The following is a 25,400-nucleotide window of genomic DNA, read 5'->3' on the forward strand; positions in this document are numbered from 1 at the left end:
GGTATATATACACAGGATGGAGGTTGCCCAGCCCCATCTCTGCTGGTGCAGAAAGGCAGGTCAGGGAAGAGAACACAGGTCAGAGTGGGCAGGGCTCAGGGTGGATGGGCCAGTCTCCCTACTTCCTCTCATTATGCTAATAGGAACACACACACATTCAGATGCCCTTTGCAGAAAGAGAAGTCAGGGACACCGATGGCACAAGGCGGGAAAGCAAACAAATCTTGTTATCACTCAGTCCCCTACAAGGCTGCTGGCTCACACTGTGAAAGAAAATAATCATAAACAGATTCAGATCACTCACTGTAAGTGGTGACAATCTCACCCCACTGCATGCTCAAAACGTCTCACTCAAAGAATTCTCATAACCCAGTCGTGTTCCCTCTGTCCAACCCCTCCCCACTTGAGGTCCTCCAGGATCTTACTTTAGGAGCCATGGGAGACACTTCAGAGCCCTGGGTACGGTCACTGTCCGGGTTAATACAAACAGGATGTGGTCAGGAGATGAGACTAAAGGAGGAGCTATGGAGTGGGTGAGCTCCCCATGGGATCCTGTCTACACTATCCCAGGGTCTCAGGGATCACCCCCTCCATACTTACTTGCAGACTGAGTGTAGCTGCCTCCTTTTCCACCTGTAGGAAGAAAACACGGTGTTTGAGGCCATTTAGGAGGCAGGGCCATGAGGTCCTAGACCTAGTTCTGAACCCCAGAGAAACTTCCAGAACTGTGGCTACAGATTGAGGGCAGCATCAGGAAACATGAAGAAAGTACCTGTGTGGGGAATGGACAAACCGCCCTCCTATAGTCTGTCCTCAGCAGGGGCCTTCCTCTCTGTCCTATGACTGCTGTGAATCAGGTCCCCATCACCAGATTCATCAAGGTGAAACATTTGTCCTTCATTTTCACGTGTTTTACTAAGAAGAAATTGTTAGCATTCCACTCCACACTGGACTAGCACATGTGTGTGGGTGGTACTTCCCATTAAGTGGGATAGGAAAACTCAGAGTATAGCCTCTCCCTACCTGAGTGCTTCTTTCTCCAGATCACAGCTCTAACCAGCACAGTAACCACAGGAGAACCAGACCAGCAACGATGTCCATGATGAGAGGAGGAGGCTCTGGGAGAGAAGGGAGGGACCCTGTACCCCAGGCATAAGCCCCTACCTTGCTGAAGTTCTTCAGAAGGGACATCTCCCCGAGAAGAGGCTCTGTGCCCAGGTTTCCCTCCTTACCCCATCTCAGGTCGACGGGCTCCTGTAGCCCCTCGTGCCGCACATGGCATGTGTATCTCTGCTCCTCTCCAGGGGGCACCACCACAGCCACCAACTTCTGGAAGGTCCAGTCCCCTGCAGGCCTGTGTCCAGAAGCTCTGAGTCCTGGGTCAGGTCCTCCCCATCATGCTGCCAGGGTAGAAGCCTAGGGCCCAGCACCTCAGGATGACATCACTGTCAGAGATGGGGTAGTGGGTTACATGTGTCTTTGGAGGGTCTGAGGAGAAGGGTCAGAAAATAAAAAAAAAATTCATGTCTGTCTTGGGCCACTGCAGCAGCATTCATGTGACCATCCTGAGAAAGGACAGTTCAACTGGGGTGGGAGAAGGGAGCAATAACCCAGACACCAGCCTAGGCATAGACATCTTGGATGATCTCTTCTTGTCTGGAAAGTTCTTTAATTAGGACAAGATAGCCTAAGGTAGGAGGCAGATCTGGGGGGGAGGGGGGGGCGGGCGGAGAAAAAGTATTTCTGGTCCCGACCTGAGGCCCAGTGACTCAGAAAAGCTGGAGTCCGAATTCAAACACATTGGTTTTGGGGTAGAGAACAAAACTAAGAAAGTCCCCATGGTTCCTAAAGCCGCTGCCAGAGTCGCTGATCAGTTACTTCAGAGATGGTTTCCCCCTCCATCCCCGAGGGACTGCATTCCTTAATTGTCCAGGGAGAAGCGTGGGCACTCTGGACAGGTTGCTCTTTGGTACCCAGTCTGAACACCAGAGCTGTTTCCTTCCTCTCTCCACCCCTGGAGTGGGGGGCGGGGGGCATTCTGGCATCAGTCCCATTTATCTCTCCTAATAGAGAGACACTGGCCCCAGGCTGAGGGAAGACTGGGGAAGTTCCTTGCCCCCTCGTCCCTGCGAGCTGCGGCATCTGCTCTCTGTTCTGCAGGTGCCTACGGAGACCCTCCACCCACTCTCCGTCCAGGTGGTTCCTGCAGCCCTCGGCCACACCGGCCACTTCCCACTTGAGGCGGGTGATCTGCCGGGTGAGGAGCGCAGGGCCCCGTAATCCGCGCCGTTCTTGGAGAATTGACTGTACCCGCGGGGGACCCGCCTGTCCTGCCCCACTTCTCATCCAGAAAGCCCCAGTCCCGGTGAGACCCTGGCCCCGCCCCCGCGAGAAATCCCTGGGTTGTTCTTGAACTGAGCCTGTTCAGCTTAAATTGGAAACAAAACCCGAGCAAGCCCTCTGGGCTCTTTCCCGGTCTAGGGGCTTGTCGGTGGACCTCGGGGTGACCTTCGGACCTGGAAATAAGGGCGGACATTGGGATGGGGGTCGTGACCTGGACTCGGGCCCGCTCACCGGACTCGCTCTGGTTGTAGTAGCCGCGCGTGTTCTGTAGGCTCACTCGGAAAATCTGTGCGTTGTCCTTGTAAATCCGCGTCTGCTCGTCCCAATACTCCCGCCCCTCCTGCTCCATCCACTGCGCCCGCGGCTCCATCCTCGGATTCGGGGCGTCGCTGTCGAACCGCACGAACTGCGTGTCGTCCACGTAGCCCACGGAGATGAATCGGGGCTCCCCGAGGCCGGGCCGGGACATCGCTGTGTGGAAATACCGCAGGGAGTGGGAGCCTGCGGGCGCGGAGGGGCTGAGACCCTGCCCGACCCTCCTCCCCGCGCGGGGCCCACGTCCCAGGGGGAGTCGGCCGGGAGGGCAGGGGGAGGAGGATCTGAGTGGGTGAGAGCGGGGCCTAATCTGGGAGGGACGGGGGAGGACAGGTGGGGGGTGGGCAAGGGGCAGGTGCTGGTCTGGGGTCGGGGCGGCGGACAGTCGCCTTCCCCGGGGTCCTGCATCCCCGCGGGCGGTCCCCGCGCTCCTGCCCCGCAGAGGCCCTTTCCTTCCGACCCCGCAGTCACCCGCCCAGGTCGCGGTAAGGAGTAGGCTTCCCGAGAACAGGAGGAGGACGGGTTGTGGGGTCCATGCAGCAGACCCTCGGGGTCTTGGGAAAAGCTGAACGGAGCCTGTTCCCGAGAATTTTGTATGCGGCAACAGCGGTGACGCTAATTGTTTCTCTAAAACGGGAAACTCAATGGGAGTGGGCACTGGGCTTCCGTCATCAGTATCCAGGCAGGAGGACGTGACCCAGGCTGTGAGAAGGAGAAGTAAAACCAGGGGAGTTAAGGACTCCCTAACCCTGGCCTTCCCTGCGCCAGACACCGCCCTCGTGAGGGTACACGAAGAGTCAGGCCCTCCCGGGAGTTCTGAGACTTTGTCCTGACCTCTCTCCGCATGCACGGTGGTCAGGTGACGTTGTCATCCTGTCTTCCTGAGTCCTGGCCCAGGGGCTGTCTGAGGAAAACAGGGAAAGACGCACAGGCTGGGCTCAACTCCTTTTCCTGCACAGTCCTTTCCGGAATATTCGCTGAACTGGATTCTCTTACCTCCTACCCCTTACCTTTCTTCCTCTGGATTATTCTAGAAAACTCACTCCCAGGGAATTCGATACAAGAGAATGAGCTCACCCTGGGGACAGAAAAGGAGGGACAGAGGTTTTCTCTTTAGACATGGAGAAGCTGTACCTGATTCCAGTTTCCTTCTTGTTGATTAACGCTAGTGGTAGCACAATGTTGGTAACAACTGAACATCAGGAATCTAAACTGTAAATGTGATTTTGGCCCCACCCTACAGAAAAGTGACCATCCAGCACAGCAGTCAGACTCACAAAGCTCTTCAGTTTTCCCAAACAATGTATCAGTGACTCCTGTGTTTTATTCATTTTTGAAAGAGAGAGACAGAGCACAAGCAGGGGTGGGGTGGAGAGAGAGGGGGGACACAGAATCCAAAGCAGGCTCCAGGCTGTCAGCACAGAGCCTGACACAGGGCTCAAACTCACAAACCGTGAGGTTATGACCTGAGCCAAAGTCAGATGCTCAACCGACTGAACCACCCAGGGGGCCCTGACTCCTGTGTTTTAACATGACCTTCATTCCATAGCCCCAAGATTATCTGTGTGAATGCTGGACATTTCCTCAGTCCATGGATGCACAACTGTTATGTATATTTCCGCTGGAAGAGTGGGCAAGCTATAATCACCTCCCAGTTGCAAGTGTTCAGTGCAGCCAGATGCCCTTCACCAGTGTTCTCCCATTTCCTGTGTTTGAATTAATACTTAAATTATGTGCATATTGTTGGGGCACTTGGTATTCTTTTCTTTACCCTGAATATCATAAGGAGGCAATGGGTTTTCAGGGAGCCCCCAGAGTATAGTAAATAGTAGATGCAAAGAATGTCTTGCTACATCCTGTAGATAGAGATTTATTAAAAATCTGTATAACAATGTATTTAAATCTGAGAATTCCACTGCTTAGAATTCTTTCCCTCTGCTTCTTTTCCTTACCCTGTGCCTGCAGCCCTTCTCTCTGTCTCTCTCATCCCTCAGGCCCTCTCCTCCCCTTAGTCTCCACCATCCTGTCCCTCCTGGATTGTGGCCCTGGTGCCCTGCATCACCTGCCACCTGGGGCTCTTCTCCCCACAGGGGAGTCTAATGTCCTGCTAATGTGAGTCAGCGGTCTTGCTAATATGAGTCAGGTCACATCATGTGTTCACTGAAAATGTTCCAGTGGCTCCGTCTCACTCTTGAGAAGCCTCTAGAATGTAGGGCACATGAGCACAGGGGCTTTGGGCTATTTTGGTGAAAGCTGTCTCCCCGCATAGAAAGCCATTCCTGGTGTATAGTAGGCTCTAAATTAATTGTTGTTGAATGAATGAATGAAATGTGACTATTAGTATTTAATTGCATCACATAAAAATCATAAAATGAAAAATACATAAGCAAAAATAAGGAAAGTTAAAAAAAAATTTTTAAGTTTTTATTTTTGAAGGAGAGAGAGAGACAGAGCATGAGTTGGGGGGAGGAGCAGGGAGAGAGGGAGACACAGAATTCGAAGCAGGCTCCAGGCTCTAAGCTGTCAGCACAGAGAGCCTGATGTGGGGCTCGAACCCACAAACCGTGAGATCATGACCTGAGCTGAAGTTGGACGCCTAACTGACTGAGCCACCCAGGCACCCCAAGGAAAGATTTTATTTCATCCATCTAGTGTGCATGAAGTTTCATAAATTCATTCCAGGGGCAAGACCTCTATGTACACTTGAGGCTGTGCAGTGGTTTTCTATTGCCGCAGAACAAATTCCCACAACCATAGTGACTTACGACAGCAGCCATCCATGTGTCCCAGTTCTGCAGGTCAGCAATCCAGTGTGATGCTGAGGGTTCTCTCCGGTGTGTCACAGGCAGTGTTTGCACCTAGCGCTCAACATCCCCTCCAAGCTTGAACAGAGCTGTTGGCAGAATTCCATTTCCTGGAGCTGGAGGACTGCGGTCCTCCCCCTGCAAGGGTTCACTTCCTTGCACAATGTCAGTGGGATGCTGCTGTCAGCTCCTGTGGCCACCAGCACTGCTTGCCTGGTGGTCCCTTCCATGGTCAAGGCCTCCCTTGGGGTGCCTGGGTGGCTCAGTCAGTTAAGCGACTGACTTCAGCTCAGGTCGTGTGATCTTGCTCAGGTTCATGAGTTCAAGCTCTGCATCAGACTCTGTGCTGACAGCTCAGAGCCTGGAGCCTGCTTTATTTATTTATTTTTTTTTTTTAAATTTTTTTTTTTTCAACGTTTATTTATTTTTGGGACAGAGAGAGACAGAGCATGAACGGGGGAGGGGCAAAGAGAGAGGGAGACACAGAATCGGAAGCAGGCTCCAGGCTCTGGGCCATCATCAGCCCAGAGCCCGACGCGGGGCTCGAACTCACGGACCGCGAGATCGTGACCTGGTTGAAGTCGGACGCTTAACCGACTGCGCCACCCAGGCGCCCCTGGAGCCTGCTTTAGATGCTGTGTCTCCCTCTGTCTCTGCCCCTCCCTGCTCATGCTCTGTATTCTTTCTCCCAAAAATTAAAAACAAAACAAAACAAAAAAACCTTTTTAAAATAAAATAAAAATTAAAAAGGGCCTCCCTCACCCTGAGTCCTGCTCATTCAGCCAGGCCTTCACTCAGGAAGAACTCCATCCTATTAAGGGCTCACCTGATGAGGTCAGGATTACTCACAATAACCCTCCAGTTTTAATTCAGCTGATATGACCCTTAACTGCGCATGCAAAGTCCACTCACACTAGCACCTGGATTAATGTTTGATCCAACAACTGGGAGAATATGAACAACCTGAGGTTGGTTAGGGCAGCCATCTTGGAATCTGCCCGAGACGGCCTGGTTCTTCCTTTTTCTCTAATTGGATCACAGTCAGAGACCAAAGTCCAAATAAATAGATTGTTTGAATGTTAATAGTATGTATTCTGTCCCCTTAGATATAGATATTCTTCTTAAATCTTAAAACTAATGGATGATGTTTAACATCTCATAGTTAATTTAGAGCCAACAGAGAAAGAGAGAGAGAGAGAAACCCAGCTGGAAGCTGCCATGTGTTTTATGTTCTGGGACCCAGAGTCACACACCATTACATCAGCCTTTTCTGTCTGAAGTGAATCCTTCAAGGCAGCCCACACCCAAGAGAAGGACATTCAGATCCACCTCTGGAAGGGAGGCTCTCAAAAGATTTAGGTACACGTTAAAACCAAGATTAAAATTAAATATTGTTTTTTGGATTTGGTAAGTCAAATCCTACTTTCACCCATTATTTTTATTGAATGCTTCAGAATTCTCTTTGGAAGGTAATAATGAGAAGTTTATATAAATTGAACATCCATAATAAATTTAACATGTCTCAGTATGTTTTTCAGTGAGATTTGGTAGAAGAGATTTAGGCATCTACAAATTCTAAAAAGCACTGTTACTATGTACCATTTTTTTTTTTTTTAAAGCAGCTCTGTTGTCGTTTCCATTCATTTCTTCTATTTCATTGGTGGTTATTCCTTTGTATGATTTCCAGCTTAATTTACATTGAGCAACAATGTACTTTTTCGTTCTGTGAATGTACTGAATCTAGGTGAATGTGAGGTTAATGTGCCCCCTCAAATCCTTCACAAGACAGAATTGCCTTGCACACTGTGTGCAACATTGTATGCCAGAAATCAATCGAGATGCCAGTGAGCAAAAGATCAAATGCCCTATGTGTAGCCAAAGCTATTGTTGTTATAGCATTCTGTATCCTCTCTCTAACATAGTGCAGAATAATTGACCATGGTTTTGTTCCAAATGCAAATAGTTCTTTCGAAGTATCTTTGAAACGAACTTTGGTATTTAATTTTTAATTTCCTTAGAAACATTAACCTGGAATGGTTAACAAACTCCAATTTGAAAAATGCCAGTTTAAGGAGTTCTGATACAGTAAACCCCTGGGCACCTGCACTGGGACAAGAAACAGAAGGAATGAAGCCCCGTGGACCCACTGTCCAGTCCCATCCCCCCATGTGTAACCTCTGTCCTGAGACTCCTGGTTACAATTCCTTTGAGTCGCCCTAAGGATATTACAATAAGTGTATATATTTCCAAACAAAATATTATCAGTTTTTGCCTGTTTCTAACCTTTCTGTAAGTGAACACATGCTGCACATATTTTTCTGTGACTCAACGTCTTGTCTCGTTGACTTCTCTCTGATGTGTGAGGCGTAGTTCACTCATTTTTACTGGTATAAAGTTTTACATTTTGTGACTCATTTCCTATTTATGTTTATGTGGTCATTCCAGTTTTTTCCATAAACATTACTGAACATGTCTTCTGGGACACACGGGCCAGGGATTCCCCAGAGTGTACGATCAGGGCTAGGATTGCTGGACTGTATGCAGGATGTGCTGTAACCAGACCAGCGCACGCGAACTTGATTTCCAAAGTGCTTGTGTCAGTGTAACCTTTCACCAGGCGTGTGCATGTGTCTCTGTTGCTGTTCCGATTGCTCTGAAAATGAAAACTGAGAGGCAGCTCTTTCACCTGAAGGGCAGGCAATAGTGTGAACATCACGGCCTGGTTGCAGGACTGCCCAGGTCTGACCCTATTAATAACTTGATTTCCTTTACTTGAATTCCATGTACCTAGTTATTATACTTGCAGCCTCTAAGTCCAGATATGCTTCCTCTCTGCATCACCATACAGTATTATTTTATTCGTTTGGAATCTTTTATTGTATATGTTTAGAATTATCCATAATGGAGACAGCGGAAGGGAAAAGTGGGGGCAGATGGACACAAGCAAAGACAAAAGACAATAGAAAATAAAAGCAAGAACAAGAAGAGAGGAATTGCAAACAGTGAGTAAAGACATTTTCAAAGTGCAAGGAAATAAAAGAGATGTAGAATAAAATAAGTTTTAGAGAGCTTTACTAGCAATCTATTGCTGTGTACCAGATGACCCCCCAAATTACTGGCTTAAAACAACAAACACCTCTAAGCTCATGAGATACTACAAAGACAAATGCAATGGAGCAGAGGCTGATGGGAGGAGCTGGACAAAGAGGACGAATTTATAGATGGAATAAGCAGTAGGTGGTTGGTTTACAGATGGAAATGATTTTGTTAGTCCTCCCGTAAGCAGATGCTAAAACAAGACAGGGTTAAATTCACCGTAATATTATCAGAGGAAACACCTATCAGAGGATAGGAGAGGGAGACAGAAAATGCTGGAAGAGCCAGCAGACCGAGATGCCAGTCTGACCCCACATTATGGCCTGCAGGAGAAAGTTGTGTTGCACTATCACAGATCACCAGGCAACCTAAGTGAAGGTGAGCAAGGCTGGAGAGGAGTCCTCAGCTACAGTCAGCCCTCAGAGAGCCCCATGCCGCCTGGAAACCAGCCTGCCTTCATGTCCCTGCTGTGACCTGTTACTGTGTAACCCAGCCCATGGGAAGCAGGGCCTCTGCAGAAATATTGCCATGGATTGCAGAGTACAGGTGTGGGGGCCCTTGTGGGCTACCTGGGAGTGTGACCCAAATCTTCCTATCTGAGGGGTCTGGGCCCTTGGAAATCAAGCCATTTTCAGGCTGGGTTCCTGCACTTGTCCCTTCATAGTTACAATGGGGCGAGGGAGAACCAGGAGGCACCCACGTCTGTCACCCAGGTTCCCCCTACATTGCTCTTATCCCAGTTGTGTAAGAGGAGTCCCACCCCCTCCTGAGGATCAGGGTGGATTACTTCTGCCTGGAGAAGAGCAGACTCCTGCCCTGGGCACAGGGAGTCCAAACATCCCTGGTGACAGCCATAATGTGTATGAGGTTCAGTCGATCCTTATTCCAGGACCTCCAACCTGCCGTTCCCAGAACTACAGAGAAGAGGAGCATAACCTCCCCCAGCGGGTGATTGGAAGCAATGGTACATGGATCGATACCTGCTTCCACCCCTTGGTTCCCGGACTCACATACTCTTCCTATTGAGACCACAGCACCATATAGAGATGTCTGATTCCATAAATATGTTGCATCATGGAAAATGGCAGGGTTTTCCCCCTAAAACTGACATCTTGTGCCTTAGAAGGCCATCCAGCATTTTGTGTGGCCGACTAGATCTGGACCATCTGAAATGTGACATGACAGGTAGATCCCATAGTCATGGCATATCCTGTACCTGCTTCACTGTGAGGGATCTCCCAGCCACATACCGTGTTAAGAGCAATTCTGAGCCCATGGATCAGGACTTTTGATAGCCCCTAGACAGTGTCACTGGCTCTGCGGGGAGGAAAGGAAAGCGCTCACATGGCATAGGTGTCTGTCCCTGTGAGGATGAATGTCTAGCCCTTCCAGGATGGAAGGGGCTCAATGCAGTCAACTTGTCACTTCATGGACAGTTGACCACCTGAAGAGATGGTGTTATAGCAGGGCCCAGTGTTGGTCTCTGTTTCTGACAGGGTGGACATTCAGAGGTAGCAGTAGACCAAATGGGAATCATTGGGAATCATTGCTGCTGGATTCCTATGTGGCTTTATCTCTGCCATGTGGTCACTCCATTCATGCGCCCATTCCACCGGTCCTGGGCTGACCACTGATAAAGGCTTGCTAAGGTCAACTTGTCTGCTTAGTGTTTCAGTGTCTCTTCAGGGGTGGATGTTTTCTGATGAGTGTTAACATGTGATTCAGGCTTCAGTGCAGAGAAACCATTTCCATTTAGGATGGACTGCTGTGGACCTGGCTAATTTATGACTTAGTGTGTTATACAGAACCCAGCATATATGGTCATTTTTTAAAAGTTTATTTTGAGAGAGAGAGAGAGAGAGAGAGAGAGAGAGAGAGAGAGAGAGAATCCCAAGCAGGCTCCACACTCAGCATCACGAACTGTGAGATCATGCCCTGAGCTGAAATCCAGACTTGGATGCTTAACCGACTGAGCCACCAGGCGCCCTGCATATGATCATTTTCAATCATGTGCCTGCTTGGTGTCCCATGGACAAGCATTTTCTCTTCTCAGGTCCTGAAACACACCACGTGTTACCTCTAAAAGGGAATCTACTACTCTTTGTGGATGGCATGGGCTTTACTACAATACCTGAGGTGCCAGCATGTGATTCTCCTACTAGTGCTTTCCTTTAGCTCCACACTGCATCCTTTCCCAGCATCGACCCTTCTACCATCAAGAGGTCCAATAGATGGTATCTGAATGTAGCATGGCCTGGATATTTCTGTTCTGGTCCCACTCAAAGCTAGCATCCCTGTAGGTCATCCAGACGTGGGCCAAACGTAACCCCTAGGGGTGAAATGTGTGTTGCTGGAACCCCACGTGTCCCCTGCGCCATGTCCTTCCTTCTTTGCAGTGAGAGATGCAACTCGCAATAATCGGTGTCTTACCTTGGAGGGAATATCCCTGCATGCCCCTGACGTCTAGATCCATAAACCTTAATCAGGTGGCTATTCCCTGCACCTTTAAAAAAATTCATTTACTTAATTTTTAATGTTTAGAAAATGATGGTAGTTAGCATCAATGACCAAATTTACCATAATTTTAAAGCATAAAATGTAAAATTTACCATCTTAACCATTTTTAGGTGTACTGTTCAGCGTATTAAGTACATTTTTATTCCAAGGCAACTGTTAACACCATCTATCTTCAACTCTTTTCATATAGTCAAGACTGAAACTCTTTATCCATTTAACAAAAATCTGTCATTATCCCCTTCTCACATCCCCTGCAAACTATCATTCTATTTCCTGTCTGTATGGATTGGCCTATTCTAGGCCCCATATGTAAGTGGAATCATACAGTACCTGTGTTTTGGTGGCTGGTGTATTTCAGTTAGCACAATCCTTTCAAGGTTCATTTGTGTTGTAGCGTGTGTCAGGTTGTTCCTTCTTTTTAGGGTTGTATTGCATTCCATTGTATGTATATACCGTATTTTGCTTATCCCTTCATCCCTTGCTTAATTCTTTTGGCTAGTGTAAATAATACTGCTTCTAAGTATGGGCTTATAAATATCTGTTGATATCTCGTCTTTCAATTTTTTGGGGTATATACCCACAAATGGAATGGCTGGATCATATGATAATTCTATGTTTAATTTTTTGAGGAAGCTTCATACCGTTTTCCATAGTGGCTGCTCATTTTACATTCCCAACAGTGTACAAGGGTTCTAATCACTTTTCCTGTTCACTGGCACTTGTTATTTTGTTATTTTTAAAATAGTAGCGATTCTCGTGCGTATGAAGTGGTATCCATGGACCCTCATTTGTCCCCCTGTACGAGGGCTAGAAGAAACCACTTCTTCCCCTAAGAACTGGTATCTCACTGTGGTGTTGATTTGCATTTCCCTAATGATTATTGATGTTGCATATCTTCTCAGATGCATTGGCCATTGTATATCGTCTTTGGAGAAATATCTGTTCAAGTCCTTGGACCGCTTTTTAATCAGGTTGTCTTTTTTCATCTCAGGAGTTGTCTAATGTGTTCTGAATATTAATCCCTTATCAGATTTGTGATTTGGAAATATTTTCTCCCATGTTTGGATTGCATTCTTACTCTGTTGATACTGTCCTTTGATGCACAAAAGTTTTAAATTTTCATGAGGACCAATTTGTCTGTTTTTTCTTTTGTTGCCTGTGCATTTCATGTCACATTCAAGAAATCTTTGTCAAATCTAATGTTGTGAAGCTTTGACCCATGCTTTTCTTCTAAGATTTTTAATTTTGGCCTTTATGATGAGGTCTTTAATCCATTTTGAGATTATTTTGAATGTGGTATTAGGTATGGGTCACCTCTTTTCTTTTGGATGTGGGTATCCAGTTTTCCCAATCATTTGTTGAAATGATTGTCCTTTTCCAACGAATGGTCTTGGCACCCTAGTCAATAACCACTTGACCATATATCCAAGTTATTTTCTGGACTCTGTTATTCCATAAGTATGTATATCTATTTTTATGCCAGTACCACACTCTTTTGATTACTGTCACTTTAAAGTAAGTTTCAAAATTACAAAATTCAAAACTAGGCCTTCAAATTTGTCCTTTTTCATGATTGTTTTGGCTTTTGGTGTCCCTTAACCCCAAATAAAATTCCATATGATTTTTCTATTTCTGCAAAATATATCATGAGATTCTGATAGGGATTGCATTGAATCTTTTGATTGTTGTGGGTAGTATTAGCAGCTTAATAATATTAAGTCTTTCAATCCAGAAAAGTCTTTCCATTTCTTAATGTCCTCACTGATTTCTTTCAGCAGGTTTCTTAGTTTTCCCTGTACCAGTTTTTGCCTCCTTGGTGAGGTCAGTTTTCCACATATTTTATTTTTATTCATGCTATTGTAAATAGAATTGTTTTCTTAATGTCCTTTTGAACTGTTCATTGTGAGTGTATAAAAATACAAATGATTTTTTCATGTGATTTTGTATCCTGCAACTTTCCTGAATCCATTTATGAATTAAAAATTTTTTTTTGCAGAATTTAAAAAAATTTCTACATAGAAGGTTGTATAATGAAACAGGGATAGATTTACCCCTTCCTTTCCAATCTGGATGCCTTTTACATCTTTTTCTTGCCTAATTGTTCTGGCTGTAACTTCCAATATCATATTGACTAGAAATGGTGAAAGCAGGCATCCTTGCCTTGTTCCTGATCTTAAGGGAAAATCTCTTAGGCTTTCAACACTGATATTAACTGGGGCATTTATAATTGGATTTTATTATGTTGGGGTAATTTCCTTTTATTCTTTGTTGTATAAGTCCTTTTATAATGAAAGGGTGTTGAATTTTTTCTTTTTCTGCATTAATTGAGATTATCATGTGTTTTTTTTTTTAACCTTAATTTTGTTAATGTGATGTATTACTTGATTTCCTATGTTGACACTTCCTTGAATTCCAGGAATAAAACTCACTTGGTCATGATGTATAATCCTTTTAATATGCTCTTAAATTCAATTTGCTAGTATTTTGTTGAGTTTTGTACCAATATTCATGGGGGATATTGATCTGTAGCTTTCTTCTCTTGTAGTATGTTATTCTGGCTTTGGTATCAGGACCATGCTAGTTTTATAGAATGACTTCAGAAGAGTTTCCCTTTTCTTCAAATTTTTGGGAAGAGTTTGAAAAGGATTGGTGTTAGTTCTGTAAGTGTTTGGTAAAACTCACCAGTAAAGCCATGAGGTCCAAGGCTTTTCTTTGTCAGGTGTTTGATTACTAATTTAATATCCTTTCTGGTTATAGGTCTATTCAGATATTCTATTTTCTTATAATTGTGTCTTGGTAGGTTTTAGTTTCAGGGAATCTATCCATTTCATCTAGGTTTTCCAGTTTGTTGGCAAGCAATTGTTTACAGTGCTCTCTTATAATCCTTTTTATTTCTGTAGAATAGGTAATAATATCTACACTTTCCTTTCTGATTTTATTATTATTATTTTATTATTTTATTTTTTATTTATTTTTGAGAGACAGAGAGAGACAGAGAGAGAGAGAGAGAGAGAGAGAGAGAGAGAGAGAGAGGCAGAGTGTGAGCGGGGAAGGGGCAGAGAGAGAGAGAGAGGGAGGCACAGAATCCAAAGCAGGCTCCAGGCTCTGAGCACAGAGTCTGATTAGGGCCTGAATTCAGGAACTGTGAGATCATGACCTGAGCTGAAGTTGGATGCTTAACCAATTGAGCCACCCAGGCGCCTCTCCTTTCTGATTTTAGTAGTGTGTTTTCTCTCTTTATGTCTTTAGTCAGTCTAGGTAAAGCTTTGTCAATGTTATTGATCTTTGCAAAGAATCAGTTTTTGGCTTCATTGATTTTCTTCATTGCTTTTCTATTCCCTGTTTTATTTATCTCTGATATAATATTGATTCTTAACTTTCTTCTGCTTGTCGTGAGTTTATTTGTTGTTTGTTTACTAGTTCTTAAGTTGTAGAGTTTGGTTGTTGATTTGAGATCTTTTTTGATATAAGCATCTGCAGCTATAAATTTCCCCATTAGCATTGTGTTCCTGTATTCTATAAGTTTGGATATATTGAGTTTTGTTTTCAGGTGTCTCTAAATATTTTCTGATGATTTTCTTTGGTGGTATACTTGTTTTACTGTTAAATTGACACATCTGAACCAAAATATTCACAATACTTGATACACTTTAAAGAGAATCATGTACTATAGTCTTAGATGTAACCACAGAACAAGCAGAACAAAAGGCTTTAAAATATATCCATAGTGTGTATTATTTCAATATTCATTCATTTACAAGTTAGACTTTTTCTTTTTGTAATTCTTTAAAGTTATTTATCTAGTTCTTTATTTATTTATAGCGTGTGTGGGTGAGTGGGGAGATGGGCAGAGGGAGAGAAAGAATCTTAAGCAAGCTCCATGCTCAGCATGGAGCCCAAAGCAGGGCTCGATCTCATGACCAGGAGTTCATGACCTGAGCTGAAATCAGAAGTCTGATGCTTAACCAATGGAGCCACCCAGGTGCCCCTCTTTTCCTTTTTCTTTCATTGTTTTATTTGTTTATTTATTTATTTACAAAAATTTAAAAATGTTTATTTATTTTTGAGAGACAGAGAGAGACATGGCATGAGTGGGGGAGGGGTAGAGAGGGAGACACAGAATCTAAAGCAGGCTCCAGGCTCTGAGTTGTCAACACAGAGCCCGACGAGGGGCTCGAACCCACGAGCTGGGAGATCATGACCTGAGCTGAAGTCAGATGCTTAACCAACTGAGCCACCCAGGCGCCCCACTGTGAATTATTTTTAAACATCAAAATGAGTACTGTATGAAATTTTAATTCTATAAAATCAAATGCTGTAAAATTATTGCCAACTGCTTTTGCATATCAGAAACAAATTTATAGATATTTTTAAACATCTCAGGGCACATGGGTGGCTCAATTGGTTAAGCATCTGACACTTGGTTTCAGCTCGGGTCACAATCTCACGGTTCGTGAATTCGAGCCCCACATCAGGCTCTGTGCTGACAGTACAGAGCGTGCCTGGGATTCTGTATCTCCCTCTCTCTGCCCCTCCCCTGCTCTCTCTCTCTCTCTCTCAAATAAACTTAAAAAAATATTTTGAAAACAGCTCAATGTACTAAGTCTTATCCAGGTGTACAATGTAATATTTTTTCAATAAAAAGCTGTATATCTAAAACAATTCAAGAACTCACAATAGAATAAACTGTTAAAAATGTGCAAGTTCACTAGACATGACCTACACTCTGTTGTATACGGATAGAGGTTTAAATGCTTATCTTATTGTAAAATACATTGAGTTTTTTGTATTCCCTGGTTATCATACATTGTCTCCTTTAAGAGGAGGTATGGTACTGTTATCTCCAGTTTCTAGTTCTGGTAATGAAAACCTCCATGAAGTCTGTTAACAATTCATTACCGGTACATTTATGAAGGCAGCTCACATGATTTGCAAACAAAACCTTCAGGCCTCGTGTTATTTACCAAAGAATTCAGTGCAGCAAGAAGAGAAAGCCCAGTATGCAAATTTACAGACTAATCTACAAATTAACCAGTTTCTGTGATCCAAACTGTGTCAAACTCTCAAGGTATTGTCCATAAAGTTCCATATCATTGTGACCTGCCCCTTCTACCCACAGAGGCTGCACTGGTCTTTGACAAGACTCAAACAATGTGAGGCCATGTGAAGGGTCAAGATGACTTCATCTTCAGTCCCGTGAATTATTAATACTGGAGAGGTTATCTTAGAGACTTTGTCAATGTTTGGGAATGCATCCAAACAGTAGGTCTTCATGGTATCAGGAAAAGTGACTGGCATTGCCGAGGTCAAAGGGGAATGAAGAATTATGCAAGCACTCTTACACCAAGCCGCAAGATCCACAGATGGTACTGTCCCTCTCTAATTTGGTCATTATAGAATCACATTTTCAGGGCGTTATCCATACCTTGTCCTAAGAGCAAGCCAAGCAGCTTCTATATCTGCATAGAGGTTCTCGTCTGATGGTTTCCCAGAACTTGGGCCATACCCAGAATAATCCTATGAGAGCATATGACAATTACTCTGTGATCCCAGTCCTATGTAGAGTTGCTCATCTGACCAAGATCAACAGCACTTCCATGTGAGAAGAATAAAGTGTACTTGACATTGGGTGAACAATGTGCAAACATGCAGACAATTCTGTTGCCTTTACTGGTTCTAGTCATGAAACACTAATAGCATCTCTTTGTTAAGAAGAGTGCTGCCAGTCTGCTGGTTGTGATCGGTGTAAAGTCCAGAGGCTTCCACGTTCATCATACATCAGCATATAAGTTGAATCAGGTGGCAAAAATGCTAATTTTGAAGCCATTTTCCCAGGAAAGGCGGACAGCAGAAGAGGCCACATAGTTCACTAAAGGAGAGGTTATTCTTCTATACCTGAGGTGTGGGAAGGAAAGGGCCAGGAGGGAGTCCCTGCCCATGCACTGTCCTCCACAAGATGCGACCCATGCTGAGCCACTGCCGCCACCTCCCCTTCTGGCACAGCAGACACCTCTCCAGATGCAGCCAGGTCTTCTTCACCCTTATTTTCCTTTCTATGCTCCTCCTCTGCGGGGCCGGCTCTCCTGATGGGAGGAAGGTGGACATGGAACCGAGGGGGGGTGGTGGTGAGCAGAACTCTCGCTAAGGAAGGAGTTGGTCACTGACTTAAATGTTTTTTAAATAGTTCACTTGGGATTTCTTTGGGCCCATTGGTTAAAAGTGTGTTTAATTTCCTCCAATTTGTATATTTTCCGGTATTCCTTTTGTTTTTGATTTCTAACTGCATCCCATTGTGGTTGGAAAAGATATTTTGTGTCATATCTCCTTTCAATACTGTTGAGTCTTAATTTGTAGTCTAACATATAGTGTATCCTGGACAATGTCCCATGTGTGCTGGAGAAGAACGTGTATTCTGTTATTCGTGGGTAGAGTGCTGTGTATGTGTGTGTCAGATCTAGCTGGTTTCTTATGTTGCTCCAGACCTGTGTTTCCTCACTTTTCTTCTGCGGGTGCTCTATCTAGCTTTGAGAATGGGACAGTGAATTCTCCAGCTACTATTGTCCGTCCCTACTTCTCCTTTTCCTTCTATTAAACTTTGATTCATAGATTTTGTTGATTGGGCATTAATGCTAAAAGTTTATCATTGTCAGATATTCTTGCTCTATTGAAACTTTGTTGTTTTGTCTCTTCTAAATTTCTTTTATTTAAAACCTATTTGGTTTGATATCAGTAGAAAATACTCCAGTTCTCTCTTGATTACTGTGTGCAGGGGATACCTTTTCCTTTTTTTCACTGTCAAACTATTTGTGTTTTTCGATAAAGTGAGTCTCTTTTAGAAAACATAGAGTTAGATCATCTTTCTGTCACCATTCTGCTAGCCTCTAGTTTTGGCTGGAGTATTTAATTCATTTACATTCAAAGTAATTGCTGATAAGGAGGGACGTGTCTCTGTTATTTGGCTATTTTCTACATGCCTTATAAATACATTGTTCCTCATTTCTGGATTTGTTGTTTTAGTTTTAGTTTAGTTTTTTTTTTAGTGAAATGGTTTAATTCTCTCTCATTTCCTTTTGCATATATTACTCTATAGACATTTTTATGTTTACCATGGGGATCACATCACACATCCTAAAAGTATAGCCCTCTAATGTGTATTTCTACAAGCTTATCTTCAATAACAGACCAAAAGTCTCATTTTATGCAGCTCAATCTGATCCCCTTGCAGTAATTGATGTCTTAAATTACATCTTTATACATCATCCCAAAACATAGACTAATAATTGTTTTCGTGTTATTTGTTAAATCAAGTCAAAAACAAAAAGTGGAGTTACAATTCAAAGTTACAATAATAGCGGCTTTTAAAAAAAATATCAGTCTTTTAAATCATGTAGAAAACAAAAACTGGACTTATAAAAAGTCACACTAAAACTATGTTTATAATTGCCCATTTATTTACCTTCACTGAGATCTGTATTTCTTCACACAGCTTCAGTGACTGTCCAGTGTCCTTTCATCCCGAACGATTCCCTTTAGCAAACCTTGCAGGGCAACTATGGGGAAATGAACTCTCTACCTTTGTTTACCAGAGAATGTCTTCATTTCTCCCTCACTTTGAAGACCCATTTTGCAGATATAGGATTCTTAATTGAATATTTTTCTTTCAGCACACAGCATATCAGCCCATTGCTTCTGGTCTCTAGGGTTTCTGATGACAAATCTGTCAACTTTTTAAGGAACCATTGTACTTGATGAGTCACTTTTCTCTTAGTGCTTTCAAGACTCTTTGCCTTTGGTTTTCGTTTCATTATAATGTGTCTTGGTGTGGATGTCTTTGCATTCATCGTAAATGGAATTTACTATTCTTCTTGGATGTTTATATTCATGTCTTTCATCAATTTGGATCAAGTTTTCAACCATTATTTCTTCAAATAATCTCTCTTACTTTATTCTCTATCTTCTGTCTGGGACTCCCAAAATGCATATGTTGGTCCCTTTGCTGGTGTCTCCGTGCTCCCTTAGACTGTTCACTTCTCTTCAATGTTTTTCATTTGGCTCCTCAGACTAGATAATTTCAACTGTTCTCTCATCAAGCTCAGTGATTCTTTGTTCTGCTTACTGTAGTCTGCTCTTGAATACCTCTAGCAAATTTTTCATTACAGTTGTTGTACATATCAGCACCAGACTTTCCTTTCAGTTTCTCTTCATGTTGTGTATCTCTTTGTTGATATTTTACTTTATTCATAGCTCAATGTTTTGACTTTTTGGGTCTTCCTTTAATTCTTTGAACATCTTACAGACGGTTGATTTAAAGTACTTGTCTAGAAGTGGCTGGGTGGCTCATTTGGTTAAGCATCTGACTTCAGCTTGGATCAGGATCTCATGGTTCATGGGTTCAAGCCTTGCATCGAGCTCCATGCTGTCAGCTCAGAGCCTGGAGTTTGCTTCAGATTCTGTATCTCTCTCTCTCTCTCCCGTGCTCTCCCGTGCTCACACTCTGTTTCTCTCTCCCCCCTCTCAAAAATTAATAAACATTAAAGAAATTTTAAAAATTAAATAAAATACTTGTCTAGTAAGTCCACATTCTGATCTTTCATGGGGATATTTTCTGGGTTTTTTGTTTGTGGGTTTGTTTGAATGAATCTTATTTTCCTGTTTCTTTGTATAATTTTTGTTTTGTTGTTGAAAACTGGTCACCTCAATCTTATAATGTGGTAACTCTGAAAATCAGATTCTTCCCATCAGCAGGTTTATTTTTATTTTTATTTTTGATTGTTGTAGTCTGTGTGCCAGAAATCAGCCTGAGGTGTAAATTTCAGCTCTTCTCATGTCATTTTTCAGCCTACACTTTTCCTTGAGCATGTGTGTGGTAATTTTCTACATCCCTGCCCACCTCCTCCACCAGTGATGTTCAGAGAGGCTCTGAGAGCACAGTGGCAATGCCCCTGGGTGGCCAAGGGCTGACAACAAAAGCCCTTATACCTGCTTAGCCAGGACATCCCCCAGGGACTCCCTGGGCTACTGCACCAGGACAGGGCTCTACATAGGGTATGGCTTGTAAATTGTTTCCCCAAATATACTCTGACTTTGATGCTTCCTCCCCACTGAGTAACCAGGGACTTTGGCCTTACAGAAGAAAAGGTCTCTAGGCCATTAAAGTTGGTTCCCAGATCTGTAGCCAGACCCACAAACATGCTGGATGTTCCAATGCATAATCTGGCACTTTCCATGTAGAGGAAATTGGACTAGGAGTCCCTGTCACTTGTTCCTGCTGCAGCATTTGATGCTGGAGGCTGGGATACTGGTTCTTTCTTTCAGTCATGTAAATGCCATAATCTTCACTCCTGACCACTTCAGGTCCCTCTGTCTGCTATCCATAACACTTGAGTCAGGAGCTCTGGTACCCAAGTTCAAATCTCATTTATACCCCAATGGCTAACCAAGGGATTTGAGAGTGGCTAGCCAGGAGCTCCCAAGGGCCTCAATCTCTGTAGCTGAGCCAATGACCTACAACAGGAAAAGCCCCTTCCTGAGTCCCAGACATCTCAAAGGCATCTGGTGGTTAAACACTGCTTGTCTACAGTGCCCAATGTGATTGAAATGTGAGTGCAGGAGGCACTGTGCATAGTCCTGGTTGCTTGCTCAGGCAACCAAGGCCAGCAAGCAGGCAGTAAACTCACGTAGGAACATGTGCAGATGCATGCACATGTACAGGACCCACCACACCAAACACCCATAAACTTTCCTCTTTCCAGCCTTCAAGTAAACATTAAGGAATTCTGGTCACAGCGTTCATTCCCTCTTTCCTTTCCTTTCCTTCCTTCCTTCCTTCCTTCCTTCTTTCCTTCCTTCCTATTTCCAAGTATATTAAGTGAATATCTCTGTGCCAATCTGTGTGTTAGGCTTGGTAATCATTTAATGAAACAGACAGAACATATATTCTCCTAATGCTTACAATCTGATAGAAAAGAGACAATAAATAAAACATAATAATAGTAGTACCTTATATGGTACAGCTTGATTTGGGGCTGGACCCACGAACCATGAGATCATGACCTGAACTGAGGTCAGATGCTTAACCCACTGAGCCACCCAGTACCCTCACTTGTTTTCCTCTCTCATCCCTTTTCCCAGCCCTTGCTGGTCTCTACCCATGATCCTTCAGCATCCCTCTGCTTCCACCACTCACCAGACAGCAGCAGGAAAGGGCCCCATGATCAAGGACAACACTCTGGAGCAGAACTCAATGTCTTCTTTCCTCTCAAGCCTCTACCCATCCCCCAGCAGAGTACAGGCCCTCCCTGAAAGACATGTCCCTGTTGCGTGTTGGTCCCGGCTGAGCAGTGGCACAAACACAGCTCCTTCTCTCCCTAGCTGTCCGGCTCCCCACCTGCATAAACACCCATGCACAAGTGTTTGCTTGCTGGCCCCTCTGCCACAGGCACTGACTCCACCTGCAGCTCAGCTTCCCCCCTCCTGTAACACTGAGCCAGCAGCTCCTAACTGGAAGGCACATCAGAGAGCCCAGGTGACCAGCAGGTCCCATCTAGAAGAAGTGGGCTGCGGCGGGGTCTGCACTTGACCTGACTCAGGAGCACTCCACCTTCATAGAGGCCTGACCTTGCCCTCCAACCTCACCCCTGGCCCAGGCTTGCAGACTGCACTTGGCCTTCCCTCCTCCTTCCTGGCCCACATGCACCTGGAATCACAGCTTCTTCCCAGTGCTGCTTGGTCCAGGCTGCCAGGGCCTTCCTGCCCCGATCCTAGCAGGGACTGGACAAGGCAATGCAGGCAATGCTGTAGCAACGTTCTTCTAAATGAGGTCTAGGTGGTAATTGAGACTTCCTAGGTGACGCTGTCTGTCTACCCTCTGCATCCTGAGACTGCCACCACACCACCTCCCCCTACCGCCCACATGGAACCCTCCCAGACAGGGGCCCCCTTGGAATTTCTGTTCCACTTTACATGCCTGGGAAGCTCACTGTTCAAGGAAATTCTTCCTATCAAAGTTAATTAGTGGAAATCACTTGTTTTGACATTTAAAGTAGGCATTTGAGAAATTAGCGCATGATTTCATGCTCTTTCTCCAGCAAGTGCACCAATGACGTATGAGGCAACCATTTTGATCCCAAGGAACTAGAACTGATGTTCCCCTGGGGAGGACCACCCCAAGAGATAGCAGGAACAACCACAGACCTGCATGGCCCTTACTCTGGTTGTGATATGGTCACAGTCCCTCAATGTGGGGCAGGATGACTAACCATCCCAGGCAGCCCCAGACTGGGCAAAGTATAAACACATTAGGACCAATGTATAAACACATTAGGTTCACAAGTGAGAAGGCAGTCACCCTCCATGATGGTCACAAATAAATGGTGGAATCAACAGAAAGTCCCCAGGCCCTGCACTCTCCACCTTTTCTTGTTTCATGTGTCACCTTGTTCTTTGACCAAACACAAAACGTGTTTTCCTGTTTCCCTCCCCTCAAGCAGCTTGATTATGGGGAAATCACGTTGACCATCCCTTCCTTCAAATCTACAGGGCAGAGACCACCACAAGGAAGCGCTGGCTCAAAGAGGGCAAGGTGAGGCCATAGGGTACAGTCCACATGCTCTGCTCTAAATGGCCTTTTGGGCTGTGCCCTGAGAGGCTGGACAGGGAAAATCCTGGAGGCAGGATCAAAACAGAGGGCACAGCTGCCCCGAGAATGACTTGCCCCCCTCTCCCCAAATGGTCAAGGGGGCCTGCATCTCCTTTTGCATATGTTCCGCAGAGAAACTCCAACAAGAATGGGGGCAGGTGGAGGGAACCAGAAAAGAGTACAGGTGGGAGTGACCCAGAGGAACAATTCAGGACACAGGTCTTGGAGGAACAGTTTCAGGGGCTGCATAGTGGACAGAGGTGACCATCTGGGCTTAGGACTCATCTATCTGCTATAAGTGGATCCTCCCAGTGGAACATCATAGGCAGGGCTCTGGCACCACAGACTGACCCCTAGGTGTGGTCTTGTGGGTCCTTTTCTTGGATTCCTCATGATGGCTGGAGAGATTGGGGAAAGAGTGCACATGAAGGAAATAGGGTCATCAACTCTTGTCCGGATTCCTCCCCAGTGTTGAATCCCTCCCTGCTAGCTCTCTGACCCTTTCTTGCTTGTGCCCCTCTGATCCCATGATCTCCTGGGCCCTCTGCAGTCAGGACATAATTGCCACGCATCACCCCGGGGTGAGCCCTGCTGAGTCTGAGAGTAGAGAGAGGTAGGGTCGAGTGCTGAGCAGGGAGTGCAGCCCTCACTGCCCAATCCTCAGCCAGAGCCAGGAGCAGCCATGTTTCACACTCAAGGCCCCGGTGACCCTGGCTGTGAGCAGGGCTAAGGGTGTGGATGCAGGTGTGGCTCACAGGCCACCTCAGCACTCACACTTCCCACTCCTGTTACAGGAGCTTGTCGTCCCCTCCGATCTGTGCAGAGACAGATGAGGGATCCCATACCCCAGGAAAGCCCCACCCATCCCACCATCTGCCCAGACTCTCACCTGGGCTTCCCTCAGCTGCTGGTGATTCTTCTTATATGAAAGGACACACACAATAATGACAATAACAAAAGCAACAGAAGCAACCATAGCACCCCAATGGTTGGTCATCCATTCTGGTGCACCAGGGCATTTCTTGGAAAAAGGCCTTATATTAACCTGGGATCCCTACTTTCCTCTCCCCACCCTGGCTCCTGACCTGATCGGGGCCAGAGCCTCCTCCATGATCACTGCAGTCTCACCTGAGGGTACACCGTGTGCAGTGTGGTTCCAGGGGCTTCCATGTAGCAAGAGAACCTCTGCTCCTCTCCCTGGGAAATCCTTATGACCACACGCATCCAGTAGGTCCCCTTCCCATCAGGAAGGACTCCCTAAACTGTTGGGCATCCTGGCTTACAGGATCCTCATCCTGAAGCAGATCAGGAAGATATTCCCGGGGGGGAAACTGAAAGCCCAGCACGTCACGGTGACCATGCCCTCCAGGGCCTGGTTGCAGGTGACCTTTACTGTTGGGGACACTGGGGAAGAAAGCACAGAGCCAGCCATGCACATGGCAGAGCACTGCTGCCCTCTAAGTGAGACAAAGAGGACAGGTTTGCTTCTCTCATCTTTCCAGCTCTGGCTGAAGCCATCATTGACCCCAGACTTTCTCCAAGTCTGTTCTGCACCCTACAACCCAATTCCTTTCAGCTGGCAGGAGGATGCACCTGGGATCCAGGCCTCGCTCTCGCGGATTCTCATTTTGAGGCTGAGAAGGGGATATGGGGCGGGGGTGGGCTCCTGGGCTGAAGGGACTATAAGGGAACTCTGTGACAGGATGGATGGGGCTTCCTCTCCTGCTTGACACCCACCTTCCTGGTTCAGTTTTCTGTCAGAGGGTCCATGGCTTTCCTGGACTATTGACACTGGGAGGGTGCATTTCCATCCCCACCTGCTTGGTGTCTCTATCCAGAGGCTGTAACAGCACAGGTGGGTCACGGTACCAGGGACCAACAGAACACACGTGCATCCCACAGGTCAAGGAGGGTTTCCTTGGGCAGTGTTGTTGGGGGGAGGTCAATGGGTCTGGGGGAGGGGAAGGGCCCGCACCAGGGTTGAACCTGTTCTGCCCCAGAAGTCCATCCAGGATTCTAGATATTTCTGCAGGCTTCCACCAAGCTCTCCCTGCACATAGGCTGAGGCATCCTGGTTTGAAAGCCATCTGCATCGTGATTTCGTTAGCCAAGGTCTGCGCTGAGGACCAGGGAACTGGCCACTTATGGTCTTTGAGTCATAGAGAGGGAAGAGCTCCCATCATAGCGGAAATGACTGAAGCCCCTGGTGCTGTTGTCCTCTCAGATCTCTCAGCCCCAGATCTCCTGGAGTGGATACGAGCCTGCCCCCAGCCAACAATGACAAATCCCATCCTGTGTTCCTCTGCTTTCCCCACGCCAGTGACAGATTCCCACCAGAGGGGCCCCTCTCTGCTCTCTTCCACATCTTTCCTGTGCTGGGTGAGTGACGACCACCCCTGGGCTGAAGTCCACAGAACCTCAGTCCTCACCCCCACCCTCAGGTAAATCCAGTGGAAAGAGACAGGTCTCTGCTCTTGGCCTGGAACTTCCTTGGGAAAGCCCTCCCATCACCCTTGCGCCCACCCTGCACTCACCTCCTTTCTGGGCCTGCAGGGCCACAGTGTCTGCCAGAGTCTTTGTGAGGCTCTTCCCGTGCTCTCTCAAGTCCTTGGTCTCTGTGTCCCACATCTTAGGTACCAGGACTGCCTTGCCCACAGTCCCTGTGCCTCTGCCATGTCTATGTTACT

General features: G+C 45.7%; 2 pseudogenes; both read right to left on the bottom strand.

Annotated features, from left to right (window-relative positions):
* Positions 1-209: 209 nt before the first annotated feature.
* Positions 210-2,896, bottom strand: LOC124528382 (BOLA class I histocompatibility antigen, alpha chain BL3-6-like; annotated as a pseudogene).
* A 13,199-nt stretch (positions 2,897-16,095) lies between these two features.
* LOC124529204 (alpha/beta hydrolase domain-containing protein 17B-like) lies at positions 16,096-25,341 on the bottom strand (annotated as a pseudogene).
* Between the last annotated feature and the right edge of the window lie 59 nt (positions 25,342-25,400).

This window comes from Lynx rufus, unplaced genomic scaffold, assembly GCF_022079265.1.
Source record: "Lynx rufus isolate CCGP_SWC_20201006 ecotype Redwood Valley unplaced genomic scaffold, mLynRuf1.p SCAF_6, whole genome shotgun sequence".
In the NCBI taxonomy this organism is placed as follows: domain Eukaryota; kingdom Metazoa; phylum Chordata; class Mammalia; order Carnivora; family Felidae; genus Lynx; species Lynx rufus.